Source organism: Microcaecilia unicolor, unplaced genomic scaffold (assembly GCF_901765095.1).
Source record: "Microcaecilia unicolor unplaced genomic scaffold, aMicUni1.1, whole genome shotgun sequence".
Lineage (NCBI taxonomy): Eukaryota > Metazoa > Chordata > Amphibia > Gymnophiona > Siphonopidae > Microcaecilia > Microcaecilia unicolor.
The window spans coordinates 1-14,879 of NW_021963716.1; the positions used below are offsets into that span (position 1 = coordinate 1).

Sequence of the window (14,879 nt, forward strand, 5' to 3'; positions counted from 1 at the left end):
GACGGCCGCGTGGGGGAGTGCAAACAGAGATAAGTAAATTTATTTATTTATTTTATTGCACTTGTATCCCACATTTCCCCACCTATTTTGGAAACAGAGATTAGACTCACTTCCACTCCAGTCTATTGCACCTCTTTGTTTAACCTTCAAAAAGATTTGTGCAGCGCTGGGTTATGGCTGGTGATCGCTGCATACTGTAAGCAGTTTTCACAGTTTAACAATCCTTCATTGTTAAACTGTACTACTACTACCACTACTATTTAGCATTTCTATAGCGCTACAAGGCATACGCAGCGCTGCACAAACATAGAAGAAAGACAGTCCCTGCTCAAAGAGCTTACAATCTAATAGACAAAAAATAAATAAAGTAAGCAAATCAAATCAATTAATGTGAACGGGAAGGAAGAGAGGAGGGTAGGTGGAGGCGAGTGGTTACAAGTGGTTACGAGTCAAAAGCAATGTTAAAGAGGTGGGCTTTCAGTCTAGATTTAAAGGTGGCCAAGGATGGGCAAGACGTAGGGGCTCAGGAAGTTTATTCCAGGCGTAGGGTGCAGCGAGACAGAAGGCGCGAAGTCTGGAGTTGGCAGTAGTGGAGAAGGGAACAGATAAGAAGGATTTATCCATGAGCGGAGTGCACGGGAAGGGGTGTAGGGAAGGACGAGTGTGGAGAGATACTGGGGAGCAGCAGAGTGAGTACATTTATAGGTTAGTAGAAGAAGTTTGAACAGGATGCGAAAACAGATAGGGAGCCAGTGAAGGGTCTTGAGGAGAGGGGTAGTATGAGTAAAGCGACCCTGGCGGAAGATGAGACGGGCAGCAGAGTTTTGAACCGACTGGAGAGGGGAGAGGTGACTAAGTGGGAGGCCAGCAAGAAGCAGATTGCAGTAGTCTGAACGAGAGGTGACAAGGGTATGGATGAGGGTTTTGGTAGAGTGCTCGGAAAGAAAGGGGTGGATTTTACGGATGTTGTAAAGAAAGAAACGACAGGTCTTGGCGTCTGCTGGATATGAGCAGAGAAGGAGAGAGAAGAGTCAAAGATGACCCCAAGGTTTCGAGCTGAGGAGACAGGGAGAATGAGAGAGCCATCAACAGAAATAGAAAACGGGGGAGCGGGGAGGGGGTTTGGGGGGGAAAATGAGAAGCTCGGTTTTGGTCATATTTAATTTCAGGTGGCGTTGAGACATCCAGACAGTAATGTCAGACAAGCACGCTGAAACTTTGGTTTGGATGCAAGGTGAGATATCAGGGGTAGAAAGGTAGATTTGGGAGTCATCAGCATAGAGATGGTAGGAAAAGCCATGGGATGAGATTAATGAACCAGGGAAGAAGTGTAGATAGAAAAGCACTGCGTAACCCTAGTAGCGCTCTAGAAATGTTAAGTAGTAGTAGCGGTCCTTCTGTCATTAAACCTTATTTTAAGCTTGAGAAGAACGCCAGAGCCGCTAAGTTATGCCCCTGTGACATAATCATAAGGAAATAGGAGGATCCCGGACAATAATCCTCAGTGTTAAGTACATCAGCTGTCTTCTTCTATAAAACATTTATTTTGGAGGATAATATGTCAAATGTCCACATGTAAAGGACTGGGCAAAGAAAAAAATGAATCCCGCTGTATCCCTTTGTTACCTTTAGCCTCATGAGTCCCAGACCCCCTGGGTCTCTGTAACTGGGGAAAAAAAGGGAGGAACTAGGAGACAGGAAGGAGGGCAGACAGCCCTGGTGTCTTCAAATTACACAAAGTCCCTGACAAAGATCCTGTTCCACACAGACACTCCTTTATTTTGAAGATGTGAAACAGAAACTGAATTCTTTACTCTCATTTCCTGTAAGAATCATGGCTGCTGCAAACCCTGCTGAGAGTCTGCGAGATGAAGCTTCTTGTTCTATCTGTCTGGATTATTTCACAGATCCAGTGACCATAGACTGTGGACACAACTTCTGCCGCTCCTGTATCACTCAGAGCTGGGAGGGGAGAGACAAACTTCCCCTGTCCTCAGTGCAGGGAAACATCTCAGCAGAGAAACCTCAGACCTAACAGGCACCTGGCAAATATGACAGAAATGATGAAAAAGCTCAGTCAGTGTTCAGTGAGACCCAAAGAGGAGAATCTGTGTGAGGAACATGAAGAGAAACTGAAGCTGTTTTGTGAAGAGGATCAGAAAATTATCTGCCTGATTTGTAGAGAGTCCAGAGATCACAGATCTCACACCGTGAGCCCCATAAAGGAGGCTGTGCAGGAATACAAGGTGAGTGTCAGTAGCTTTAGTATAACAGTGTGTCCTGGGGTCACTGATATCACACTCTGATCCCTAGTGGAGGAGTAGCCTAGTGGGTAGTGCAGCAGACTTTGGTTCTGGTGAACTGGGTTCAATTCCCACTGCAGCTCTGTGACCCTGGACAAGTCACTTAACCCTCTATTGCCCCAGGTACAAATAAGTATCTGTATATACTATGTAAACTGCTTTGAATGTAGTTGCAAAAACCATAGAAAAGTGCTTTATCAAGTCCCATTTTCTTTTGGAGGCTGTGCAGGAATACAAGGTGTGTGTCAGTTTCTTTATTATCACAAAGTAGAGGAGTGTGGTAGCCGTGTTAGTCCACTCTTAAGGTTATCAATAGAAATCAAACAAATAAAACATGGAAAAGAAAATAAGATGATACCTTTTTTATTGGACATAACTTAATACATTTCTTGATTAGCTTTCGAAGGTTGCCCTTCTTCAGATCGGGTTCTACATGGAATGTTGCTACTTTCAGATTCTGCGTGGAATCTTGTCACTCTTTAGCATTCCGGAATCTTGCTGTTCTTTGGGGTTCTGCGTGGAACGTTGCTACTCTTTGAGATTCTGCCTGGAATCTTGTTACTCTTTAGGGTTCCAGAATCTTGCTATTCTTTGGGGTTCTACATGTAGAGAGGTGTGGTAGCCGTGTTAGTCCTCGCTTAAGGTTATCAGTAGAAATCAAACAAAATAAAACATGGAAAAGAAAATAAGATGATACCTTTTTTATTGGACATAACTTAATACATTTCTTGATTAGCTTTCGAAGGTTGCCCTTCTTCCTCAGATCGGAAATAAGCAAATGTGCTAGCTGACAGTGTATATAAGTGAAAACATTCAAGCATTACTATGACAGTCTGACAGGGTGGGAGGAGGGGGGTGGGTAGGAAGTACATCAAAGCATTATCACAGTATGTCCTGGGGTCACAGTCACAGATATCCCCATAGTGGAGGAGTTGCCGAGTGGTTAGTGCAGCAGACTTTGCTTCTGGGTTTGATTCCCACTGCAGCTCTGTGACTCTGAGCAAGTCACTTAACCCTCCATTGCCCCAGGTCTAATCTTATTTAATGAATTTGTATCCCACATTTTCCCACCTATTTGCAGGCTGAATGTGGCTTACAGAGCCCTGTTATGGCATTGGGTCTGCTTTCAGTGATAAGTTAAAGAGCAGGACAGTAGCTCTGAGTCAGGGTCTTTCTTTGATCTATCTCCCAGGCCAGCAGTTAATGCTTCACACCTTCTTAGCCCAGAGAATCCCGCTTCTAGGGTTTGTCTGGAGGCAGTGGGGGGGGGACTGCAAGGCGCTTTCAGGTAATTGTTGGGGGGGGAGGGGGATGTCACTGTGTGGCTGACTGTCTTTGCTTGCTGGCCAGTTGGCGCACAGGGAGAGGTTGGGAGACAATGCTAGGGTATTTAGCTTAATTGCTCTTTGGAATGTGTTAGGCAGGGATTCTGGTGCTTGAATATTGGTTTTAGACTTCACTGGAGTTTTCACAGAGTCATGTGCAATCAGGTCAGCAGTATTGCTTCTCTAGCTAAATGCTCACTTGTGTGCAGACCACTCAATGTCAGACTGATTCACTCAAAGCCATAAGATCAATTTATCTTTTCAGTTTGGCCAATCCACACAAGTCCTCTCTCCTCACAAACCCAACATCCCCGGCCTAATCATATGCAGTGCAGAAGGCTCCTTCAGGCACCCTGAAAGGGTCCTCTGCCCCACAGTAATCATTCAGGGCAAGATGCACTAACCTACCCTGGCATGCATTAAAGCCCAATTTCCGACGACGACGGTAGCAGCAAACGAAAACGGAATGCAGATGAGCAAATTGTGTAGAAACCCTATTGAAATGAGATACACTAAAGTTTTCCGCTTGCCCTAACGATGGAAAACTACGGGAAAGCTAACGATCGGGAGGGAGCAAAGGCGCTCGTCAGGAGCGTCCTTTATGGATGGCCTTGCCCCCCTCTTAGGTCGCCACTGCTCCCCGCTTCCTCCTGCATTAATAAAAATCCTGCACTATAAAAAATCCAACTTTAAGCTGCCCCGGCCCCCTTCTCTTCCTCTCTTCCTCCCCAGCTCCGCCTCCTACCATCTTCTGCCCCCGTGCCCGACCCCCGCCGCCCCCCTGAGGTCGTTGCTGGCGCCCCCCATCCACCAGGCCCCCCCTCCGTCTTACGGGCCCGCGCAGCGCCTCTCACCTCTGTGTGAAGGTGCTGCGGGCAAGAAGAACAGCTGATCGCCTCTTCACCGAGTCTTCGGACGTCCCTCCTGGGCCCCCTCGTCTGACGTAAGTAACCTGATGTTTAAAGCGCTGCCCGGGGCTGTGTTTGTGATTGGAAGTAGGAGTTAGAGGAGAGGTAGTAGTCTCGATTACTGGTGTGGGTCTGCTCTGAGGTCCTCGGAGCCTGTCTCCGGGTTGCTTTCGGTGTGTTGTTCCAGCACCTTACACCGCCACAGCCGCCCTGATCGCTCTATTTGCGGTGTTATCAGGACAGTCTGGTGCTCCGAAGCATTTGCCCGGGGTGCAGAGACTCCGCAACCCTGGGGGCTGTGCCAGTGGATGGAGGTAGGAATCGGAGGAGGGCTGCAGGCTCAGTCTTCGGCTGCTGACCTGTTCTGTATCCTTTGGCGCCTTACACCGGGGCGCCATCGCGTTGCTCCTGCTCCCCTTGCCGCCGCTGCCGCTTCGGTAATGGAATTCAAACCTGCGTGGGGTAAACACAAAGGAATCCTGTTTAGAAGGAATGGTTTCCTGGAATCTTAGCGGAGTTTGGGTGGCGACGCCGGTAATTGGGAAACAAAACGGGAGCTGGGCAGACTTCTACGGTCTAGGCCCTGATGGTGACTGAATAGATAGGGATGAGCTGGAGTGTAAATTTTAAGGGGCTTTGAGGTTAGCTTCAGAACTTAGTACAAGACAAATGCTGGGTAGACTTTTACGGTCTGTGCCCTGAGAAAGGCAAGGAGAAATCAAACTCAGTATCACATACCATGTAAAATGAGTTTATCTTGTTGGGCAGACTGGATTATTTATTATTTGTTGCATTTGTATCCCACATTTTCCTACCTTTTTGCAGGCTCAGTGTGGCTTACAATGTTCCGTTATGGCATTCACCATTCCAGAGTAAAAAGTTATAGTTGGAGTTACATGGAGAATAGGATAATAGGCATAGAAGGAAACCAGTTAGAATATAAAATAGAGTGGTGATGTGTTGCAGTTTATTTATTTATTTTTGTTACATTTGTACCCTGCTTTCCCACTCATGGCAGGCTCAATGCAGCTTACATGGGGCAATGGAGGGTTAAGTGACTTGCCCAGAGTCACAAGGAGCTGCCTGTGCCAGGAACCGAACTCAGTTCCTCAGGACCAAAGTCCACCACCCTAACCACTAGGCCACTCCTCCACTCCAGTTACAATTATTGATCGATGTTGGACAGTACAGGTCTTTATCTGCCGTCATTTACTATGTTACCACTTCTTCTGTGCTCCAGCCCCTCATCCTCTCTTCCCACCCTCCCATAGGTGTAGGGAATGGAAGATGCAACAAGTCATGGTGGAAGTAAATGCTTCTATGACTGCAGACCTTTGGCAGCATCAGCAGTGGCTGAAGAAGGTGGATGACGGAATTTGGCAGAAAATCAACACTAGCATTGGCTGGTTGACAACCCTATGGATATTATGTTTTCTCTGATAGAGGGTTAACACTCTCGCTACATTTTTAACACATCACTTGCTTTTTTTTACAGTGTTTTGGTATTATAATCCCTCCGAAGGGACGTTAATGCTTTACCTGAGTCAACTGGTGCCTCTGTTCACACTGAAAGGGGTAGGGATTAAATGGGTCTCAGCTCCTTGTGACTCTAGGCAAGTCACTTAACCTACAAATAAGTACCTGAGTGAATATACTATGTGAACTGCTTTGAATGTAGTTGCAAAAACCATAGAAAAGTGGTCTATCAAGTCCCATTTCCCTTTCCTCCATAGTGGAGGCTGTGCAGGAATCCAGGAGTGTGTCAGTATCTTTAGTATCACAGTGTGTCCTGGGAAGCTGAGAGATGAAGGTGTGTGTTTTTTATGGAGTTGAATTAGCAGCATTTTGAAGCATATGAGTAGTAAGATCAATCATCAAAACTTGAACCCTGGCTGCTGTCTATTCAGGCATCTTCCATATACATTCAGGGGTCAATATTCAGCCTGTGAGTTGTGGCTCCCCGAAGGAATACAGGTATTGCCAATACTCCATGCTGTACCCAAGAACCTAAACAGATGAATAATGAATAATCTTATTGAATTACCCCCTCGTAATGCTGTTTCATCTTGTCTTACATTTCCCTATCTGTAGGAATGTGATATAAAAACAATTCACTCTGCTAATTTCTCCTATCAAGGCACCAAAATTCTCTTCCTAAATCAATCAAGTTTACAGCTGATTACCTAACTTTTACAAGTCTTCTAAAAACACATTTCTTCAGTTTGGCCTTTCTGAATACAAAGAACTCTTTTCTTAATCTCGTTTCCCACCTAGTCCTGCCTAATTATGCTCTCACCTATCCACTCCTGAGATAGTCTAAAGCCCTGGTTAGGACACCTTGTTCATGGTTCAGTTTACCTGGTTAGATATGGGGCACTGGAACTGAATATTACTGGTGCCTGCATATCGCTCAGTTCCACCCTGACTCTGCCTCCGTTTCACCCCTCCACTGCTTGGACAGAACTTTTGCCAATATTCAGTGGCACTGTTGGGTTAAGTGCTGTTTAATATTGGCTCATGGCCAGTTTAGCACGATTTAACCAGGCAGAAGCCTATCCTGCCTGGTTATATCACTTTGAATATTGACCCATCAGAATTCAGTTATCTTAAAGACGGGGGCAGGCCCAGGAGGAGACAGACGCGCGACCGAAGCTGGGCGAAGACAGGCATCAGTTTTTGTACTTGCCCGTGCAGCGCCTTCGGACAGAGGAGAGAGGGGCTGCACGGGCCCGGTAAGAGGGAAGGGGCCCAGTGGATGGGGGGGAATGGCGGCGACGACGACCCCAAGAGGGGGCGGGGCACAGGGCGGAGGATGTCAGGAGGCGGAGCTGAGGGGAGACAGAGTAGTGAGGAAGGGAGGGGGGCTGGGGCTGCTAAAGGTATGTTTTGCTTTTTAATTTATAATGCAGAGGGAAGCGGGGGGGGGGGGAATGGCGACTCGGGGGGGGGGGCAAGGACGGCCATACAGGACACTCCTGACGAGCGCCTTTGCCCCCTCCCGACCCTTTTTATTTTTGTTTTGATTTGGGAGCCACGTGCTTGTGTTTTGACTGTTTGTGGCATGCGCAGAGCAGCTAACATAACGCTTGGCTGCTCTGCACATGCTTTAGGGGCCGATTACCGACGTGGATTACGATTCTTTGATACATTGTACTTTTCAATACTGATCCGAGCATGTGTGACTTGTTTTTTGGGTGCATTCTTTGTTTTTTAAAAATCGTTAGGGACTTTAACGATTTAGATTTTTTAACATTTGCTTGATGCATCTGCCTCTCAATCCCTGATTAGGACACCTTGGTCATGGTTCAGTTTATGTGGTTAGATATGGGGCACTGGAACTGAATATCACTGGTGCCCGCTTATCTCTCAGCTCCACCCTGACTCTGCCCCCGTTTCCCCTCCTCTGCCTGGACAGAACTTTTGCCAATATTCAGTGGCACTGTTGGGTTAAGTGCTGTTTAATATTGGCTCATGGCCAGTTCAGTATGATTTAACCAGGCAGGAGCCTATCCTGGTTATATCACTTTGAATATTGATCCATCAGAATTCTGTTATTTCAAAGAAACGATCTAAATTGGAAGGAACATCTCACATTTACAGTCAAGTCTGAAATTGTGGCTATAAAAATAATCACATGCTAATCAATGATGTTTAATGTTCACAGGAAAAACTTAAAATGCACCTGGAGCCTCTGAGAAAGAATCTGGAAGATCTTCTGAAGTTTAAATCTACTGAAGAGAAGAAAGCTGAAGAGCTGAAGGTGGGTGTCTGTGTCTCCTTCTGAGCCAGTTTCTGCAGGGTTTTTGTTCCTCTCACTATATCAATCCCCTGAATCACCTGAATAAGAGAATAATATCATCATCATTATTATTATTATTAGCATTTGTATAGCGCTACTAGACGCACGCAGCGCTGAACACCTGACACAAAGAGACAGTCCCTGCCCAAAAGAGCTTACAATCTAAATAATACAGACAGACAAGACAGTTACGGGTGAGGGAAGTGATGGGTGAGAAGGAAGGAAGGGACAAGGGGAGGGCAATTGAATAATAATAAATAATACTAAATTGATAATGGAATCAATCTGCCTTGTTACTGCATGGAAACTATTTCTTGGTTCCTTATTGGCTGAGAACAGGCGGATTCTGAATCTGTAAGTGGAACAAAGGAAAAGGTTAACATTGTATTTCTTGCAGAGAGTTAGTGTGGTGTGGGCTGCAAAATGGGAAAGGAGCATCGGGCTCAAGCTTGATCCAGTCCAGCAGTGTAGAGTGGGGGTCTTTGGGGCTGTTGTGGTGCCAGGAAGGATGGCTGCAGGGCTGAGTGCACCAGGGCCTGTTAGGGGGCAGGAATTGGAGAAGTAGCATGGTCCTGGGAATCTGTGCATGCTTGAAAGGGTCTCTGGTGTGGGGAAGCAGAGTAAGAAGTAAGTTCTAGGCCCACTGGGGAAAACATTGGCTCGATCTGGGGCCGTGCTGGGCTCAAAAGTGTGGCAGCTGACTGGCCATGTTGGAGTGAGTCTGGGAAACCAACTTGAGCACCAGTGGGCCCAAATTCCCTAATTGCAAGGGCGTGAAATACAAGACGCTACACGCGTCAACCTTTTCTCACATGAGCACACAGCTTTGGAATACACTGCCGCGCAACCTAAGAATGACTCACAAACAAGCTTCCTTCCGCAAATCATTGAAGACCCACCTGTTTGAAACAATCTACGGAAAGAGCCAAAACACATAGAGTCCACACTCACTATTCATCAATGCATCACACAACCACTTCTGACCCTCACCCCCCTTAATTCCACATCACCCATACATGTACTCACAGAAATATGTACACCATATGTCTGTGTGTCTTAATACTGCCCTTTAAGCTTCCCATTGTCTCCTTCCAATGTTTCAATGTTGATGTCCCATTGTAATATTCCTAACGATACTTCGATGGTCTCGCATAACCTGTACAATGTAACCCATAACCAAGCTGTACAATTGTATTTCCACTCTTCATATCTTATTGTAAGCCACACTGAACCCGCAAAGAGGTGGGAAAATGTGGGATACAAATGCAATAAATAAATAAATAAAACAGGAGCTCTGACAAACCCAGAAATGTGTGCATGATGTTCAGGATCACAGGTCCACGCAGGGCCCATAAAGAAAGTGGAGCTTGGTGTGGAACAGAACCAGGACTCAGTGGGGAGGTCAGAAGTGGGAGTCAGGGCCGCCGAGAGACTGGGCCGGGCCCGGGACAAGCTCCCCCCCTCCCCCGAAGTCATTGCCACTCCTCCTCAACCCGACCCCCTACACGGAAGTTACGTCAGACGAGGGCGGGACACAGGGAGGGAAGGAGGCCCGAAGGGAGATGATCTGCTGCCTGCAGCGCTTTCACACGGAGGTGAGAGGCACTGTGATTTCAATGCAGGGGGCCCGGCCCGGTGGCGGACGGTCGACCACAGGGGGGTGGGACCAGTGGCGTACGTAGCGTATTTGACACCCGGGGCCTATCATTTTTTAACACCCCCCCTCCTCTATATGAAAGAATTATTTTTAATAATCCACGAGTCACACAACAAGGGTGTACCTGGGAAAAGGCAGCATCTTAAACATTGCAGTGAGCATTAGAACATCAATACACCCGATTTGGGCGACCCTGTGAGAAGGATGCCCATCTTGCAATTTGTGTCGAAAGATGGACGTCCTTCTCTTTCGAAAATAAGCCTGCTAGGGTCTCAAGAATATCAACTCAAATAAACACTCAAAATGTAAATAGTCTTCCAACCTGATACAATCAATGGTACTAAGCCATGCAGACTACTGCAACGGAATTTACGCAGGATGCAAAGAACAAATCCTAAAGAAACTCCAGACTGCTCAAAACACGGCAGCGAGACTTATCTTTGGGAAAACGCGATACGACAATGCAAAACCCCTTCGCAACAAACTACACTGGCTCCCAATCAAAGAACGTATCACCTTCAAAATCTGCACTATGGTCCACAAAATTATCCACGGCGCAGCCCCGGGATACATGGCTGACCTGATCGACCTGCCAACTAGAAATACATCCAAATCAACACGATCATACCTAAGTCTCCACCACCCTAGCTTCAAAGGACTGAAATACAAATCTACCTATGCGTCCAGCTTTTCTTATATAAGCACCCAACTGTGGAATGCACTACCAAAAGCCTTGAAAGAGACGAATGACCTCCTAAACTTCAGGAAAAAACTGAAAACAAACCTCTTCAAAAAGACATACCCCAATGATCTATGAACTGACAAATTTCCGCAAGCTATTGAAAACCTCTCTCTTCGACAAGATATACAACAAAGATCAACACATGTAACTGTATAATCTTTGACTTATCCAGAAAAGTTTTATACTATCTTTTGCTTTAATACTTTAATCACTTAACCCAAAACTCTCTGTAATAACAAATGTATGTTCCCTTCTACTTCCCATATCCACGATGAATTGTAAGCCACATTGAGCCCGCAAAAAGTTGGGATAATGTGGGATACAAATGCAATAAATAAATAAATAAAATCCAACATAAATGCCACCTCACTGCAACACAACACAACTAATAACAGTATGTACACAACTCAACTCTTCAGTCGCACTATTCCCTAATGTGGCTGTACCACATGAACTTTACCATTACATCACTTTGTATTTGTTTACACCGGAGTTTGCAATCGCACCTCCGGAACTATGTAAGCCACATTGAGTCTACAAATATGTGAAAAAATGTGGAATACAAATGTACCAAAATAAACACTGGGAGCCCTGTTTACTAAGCAGTGTTATAGGCGCGTTAATATTTTTAATGCAAGTTAACCATGTACGTGCATTAACCATGTAGGTGCATTAACCATGTACGTGCCTGCAATATCCCTATAGGCGCCTACATGGTTAGCACATGCTTTAAGTGTAGGCGCGCTAAAAACACAAACGCACTTTAGTAAACAGGACCCTGAGTCATAATGAAGTATGTTTCACTGGAAATACATTCAGATCTCTGTGAAGGCATGAAAAGCTGGAAAATGCCTGTTAGACAGCAATTTACCAGCTGAGATATCAAAGAAAAAATAAGGCAGGACAAGAAGGAATTATATAGTTAATATTCAGCATCTTAATTAATTCCTGAACAATTTAATCATCGCATCTTCTGAGACAAGAATTAAAAAAAAAAGACTGAACAGAGAGATTAAAAAGGTTGAGTGATAACTTGAAAATATTAAGATTCATTTCTTCGGTGGGAAAGTTAGGAATTATTGTTTATATTTTTAAATAAAAGGAGTTAGATAACAGATTATTGAAGAAAAAAGATGCACAATAGAACATACAAATAATAGAAAGATTGGATTTTTTATTTGTTGTAGATAGGCTAGTAGGGGGAGAATAACAGAAGAAGACCCTTTCATACTTACCTGAAGAAGAGGAGGGGTATCTTTCAATACTGACCCATGCAAGAAGGATTTTCCTTGAAGACACTGAAAGATAAAAAGAGATAAATGATTGAGAAAAATATACAGACACTAGAGTTTGACATAAAGAGAATTTACTTAAATCTGAGAACCTAACATACATTAATATTTAATTGGGAAACACCCTGAGTGTAATGAGATCTGTTGGTGGAAGAAAATGTAAAAGAAAAAAACTTGTAAAGTATCTTGTTTATACCAGACTGATTTCAAAACAATTTAAGTGAAAGTTCAAGCAAAGAATAATGAAAAAACTAAGACACCCATAGGAATATGATAAAATTAGAGGGATTTTGTCGCGTGCTCGAGGACCTTGGCATACTGTCAGGCTTCTTCCCCGGGAGCACTGGGTTCGTGAGCCCATGGGCCACTACCGTGGAGCGGCAGTGGAAGGCAAGATCACCTCCAAGGTAGAGATGAGACAAAACTGGACCGGAACCCCGGACTGGAGTTCTACACCGGAATACACGGAACTGGAACGCACCGGACGGGTGCGCACTGGAGTGGAGCCTGCTGGACTGGAACACACTGGAGGGCCCCACAGGACTGGAACATACAGGAGTGAAACCCGCTGGACTGGAACACACTGGACCTAGGCTTCACCTACGCTTGACCACCTTTCCCCGAGGGTTGAGCCCTCAGGTTCTGGCAGCCGGTAGGACTTACAGGAAAACCCGGAACTGGAACTTGCAAGCAGGAACAGCAGGAATGAAGATCCAGGAGTGCCCCTGGCACCTAGGCGCAGGCAAGGCCGACAGGCAGGGACTGTCCGGGTTCTGGCAGTCGGCAGGTTTAAACACAATGACTAGTAAACTGTACCTAGGCTAATAGAAACGCTATACCCAGGCAAACCAGTCATACACAAGAAACATACACAGAGCACACTCAGGAGACTTGAAAGCTATACACCAGCTAACAACAAAGCTGTGCCCAAGCTAACAAGTCATGCACTGGAAACAAACACAGAGCACTAGCAAAGCTATACACCAGCTAACAACAAAGCTGTGCCCAAGCTAACAAGTCATGCACTGGAAACAAACACAGAGCACTAGCAAAGCTATACACAGGCTAACAAGCCACACGGTGCCTAAGCTGGCTAGTCTAAACAAACACAGAGCACTAGCAAAGCTATACACAGGCTAACAAGCCACACGGAGCCTAAGCTGGCTAGTCTAAACAAACACAGAGCACTAGCAAAGCTATACACAGGCTAACAAGCCACACGGTGCCTAAGCTGGTAAGTCTAAACATAGAAACTCACACAGAGCAAACACTGAAACAGTGTACAGAGCACTCTATCACACCAGGGCCCTAGATGAACAATGCAAAGGCCAGGGCTGTAGTCTCTAAGTGATTAATAAAGCCCTTCCACACCAGAGGCATAGCTGCAGCAATCACCTTGCATCCAAACAGAGGCTTGACACACAGAGAAGTCAGCCCAGCGGGAGCCATCTTGGATCCTGGCATACAGGAGTCGGCGGCAGCCATCTTGGAAAAGGCATAGCCCACACAGGTGAGGTTCAGTAGGGCAATCAGCACACAGAGCCAGAGAGAAACTAAGACAGAGACAGACACAGAGACAAGCAGAAGCCAGCACAGCCACCGACTCCCAGAAACAGGGTAAGTCTGAGGGTTGTCACGGCCACAGACGTAACAGATTTGGCTGATAACATCTTATTAGTTTTCTGCTCTTATTCTATAAGGCTTAGGCATGTCCTGAAATCGTTAAATAAATGACATTAAGTGCACCCCATAGTTGTACCTCTCTCTTGGTGCCAGTTCATAGAATTGCCCCTCAGTGCTTTCATCACATCGTTGCTGAGGTCATCCGCTCGGTGAACTGTGACATTATAGTAAGGACTGATCTGGTGACATTCACTGACTGTTACATGTACATTTCTGCTCATTCAGGGATGGGTGTCCTGATGCCTTTTAACTGAGTTCCAGGATACAGATTTCAATCTGAAATAACTCCTGTGATGTGGAAGCTCATTTTCATCTAATTTAACCATTTATAACCTGTAACTGTTGATTGGTTTTGAGAGCTCCAGGATATAGTTGCGGATTCTGGATCCTCTGGTGTCACAAAGCTCAGCAGAGCTGGTGTTAGGTGAACTCAGTGGTCCTCAGGAAAACGAGATTTTCAAGCTCTTTCAGCTGGAGGTTCTGCACAGCCAGTGGGTGAAGTGAGGGTACCCTAACCCTAGCTTCCTACCATTCCACCTTCTTTTTAGAGACAGCACTATAACTACATTTAAATCACAGGATCTGCTGGTCTGTGACCACTTACTTTGTTGTTGTTGTTTTTGGGTTTTTTTGCTTGTTTGTTTTCTTGAATTTTTCAAAGCTTTATTGAAAATATAGCCAAATTTAACAGCAGTAGCCAGAAAACTAATTCTTAAAGAATCAACACCCCTTCATCCCCTCCCTCCTCCCCCTTATCCACAACCGTGGAGAACCACTACTCAACAAAATGTACAAAAGCTTGGGCTAGATACCAGAAGAAGAGAGAGGAGAACAAGATGCTAATGAATACTGAGGAAGGGAGAGAATGGGGAGATGCAGGGGGTAGATGCTTGGGAAGAATGAAGTGGAGGCTGCTTGTGGTAAGGGGTAAGAGCAGGAGAGGAGGGAGACCCCTCTTCTGCTCACTTAGAGACAATATGGGGACAACAGTGGTACAGGACCCAACTTTACAAAATTATTGGGGGTGCTAAACCCAGTGGAAATAACCCCTCCCTGGACACATACAAGGAATTTTCTCAAAATTGGGGGTGCTCAAGCACCCACAGCACTAACAGAGTTGGCTCCTATGGGTACTGGAATGGGTACAGTGCAGAGAGGCAGAGGGAGTTG

At 45.6% G+C, this 14,879-nt stretch overlaps 1 pseudogene; it reads left to right on the forward strand.

Annotated features, from left to right (window-relative positions):
• Nucleotides 1-1,801: 1,801 nt before the first annotated feature.
• The window catches only part of LOC115459586, a 35,357-nt pseudogene continuing 22,279 nt past the window's right edge, over nucleotides 1,802-14,879 (forward strand).